Source organism: Panthera pardus, unplaced genomic scaffold, assembly GCF_024362965.1.
Source record: "Panthera pardus isolate Hobbes unplaced genomic scaffold, ASM2436296v1 HiC_scaffold_16, whole genome shotgun sequence".
Classification (NCBI taxonomy): Eukaryota; Metazoa; Chordata; class Mammalia; order Carnivora; family Felidae; genus Panthera; species Panthera pardus.
This window is the reverse complement of record NW_026526721.1, coordinates 117990132-117991891: the sequence shown is the minus strand read 5'-3', so window position 1 is coordinate 117991891 and position 1760 is coordinate 117990132. Positions and strand designations below refer to the sequence as shown.

Sequence of the window (1760 nt, the reverse complement as noted above, 5' to 3'; positions counted from 1 at the left end):
TCTGCCCTTCCCCTGCCTGCACTCTCTCTCTCTCTTTCAAAATAAATAACTAAACTTAAAAAAAAACAATTTATACATCTAGTGATAAGTTCTATTTATGTTAAAAGAGTTCATATAATACTTTAAAGAATACCAATCTAAAATATATTGTATGTGTACTGTGTTCTTACAGTCAAGATATTTTTTTTTTTTTTTTTGCTGTTATGGCTGTCATTTAAAAGAATTAACACCTCATCTTGACAGACATTTTTATTAAATTTTTTTAATGTTTATTTATTTTTGAGAGAGAGAGACAGAGTGTGAGCCGGGGAGGGTCAGAGAGAGATGGAAACACAGAATCCAAAGCAGGCTCCAGGCTCCGAGCTGTCAGCACAGAGCCTGACGCGAGGCCCAAACTCGCAAACTGTGAGATCATGACCTGAGCCAAAGTCAGACACCCAACTGACTGAGCCATCCAGGCGTCTCATTGACAGATATATTTTAATAAAGCTCTTCTACACCTGACCTTTTTAGTAAGTTATTTATTAATTGATTTGTAGACATAGCATTTAAAAGTTGAGGTGCACTGCTTTCTCTCCCCGCTCCAACCCCCACCTATGGGGCTGTGCCACTCTCACTCAGAGCTCCCGGCTCCTGCCAAGCTAGTGCCATTGCAGTCTCTCTCCAGCCATAATCATGATCATCTACCAGGACCTCATCAGCTGTGATGAGATGGTCTCTGACATCTATAAGATCCTGGAGATCATGGAAAGGCTGTGCCTGGAGATGGAGAGGAAGATGGTCAGTAGGACAGAGGGTAACATTGATGACTCACTTATTGGTGGAAATGCCTCCATCGAAGACCCCGGAGGTGAAGGCACTGAGAGCACAGTCATTGCTGGTGTTGATATTGTCATGAACCATCACTTGCGGGAAATTACATTCACAAAAGAAGCCTACAAGAAGTACATCAAAGATTACATGAAATAAGCCAAAGGCAAAGGACTTGAAGAACAGATCAGAAAGAGTAAAACCTTTTATGCGGGCTGCAGAACAAATCAAGCACATCCTTGTTCATTTCCAAAACTACCATTCTCTATGAAAACCTTAGTCCAGATGGTGTGGCTGTTCCGCTGGACTATCATGAGGATGGTGTGACCCCATCTATGATTGTCTTTAAGAATGGTTTAGAAATGGAAAAAAATGTTAATGAATTTGGCTATTAGATTGGATGTATCACCTATTATCTGTCATAACTGACTGCTGTCCATCCACACAACACCAAGACTTGGACAAATGGGACTGATGTCATCTTGAGCTCTTCATTTATCTTGACTTTGATTTATCTTGGCTTTGTTTTTAAGAAAAAATATCATGTCATATAGGTTGTCTGAAAATGAAATGCATTTAAACTCATTTGACAGAATGCCTCTTAGTTTAATACATATTTAAATCCATCTGTTCTGGAGAAGCTAGACCCTAATCGTAGACTACTGCTAGAAAGCATAAGACTACTTGCACATAACTGCTCCAGTGAAAACTACTTCTGGGAATGGAATATAAAAACAAGAATCAAAAGTCTTAATTCTGAGTTCAAGTAAAGGGGAAAGACCATGCTTATAGCTGTGCCTACATTGAAGTGGACTCCTTACCCATTTCATCACCTACAAATGGAAGTAATTAACTGTGAAAGAGATTATCAAAGGAGTCAAATGAGACTAATACAGGTGGAAGCAAAAGAAAAAAAGTTGAGATACATTGTGTAGTAAACTCCTATCTCA

The 1760-nt window shown here is 39.1% G+C and overlaps 1 pseudogene; it reads left to right on the top strand.

The window, feature by feature from the left end:
• The first annotated feature begins 675 nt into the window (after positions 1-675).
• Positions 676-1205, top strand: LOC109257973 (translationally-controlled tumor protein-like; annotated as a pseudogene).
• Positions 1206-1760: the final 555 nt, after the last annotated feature.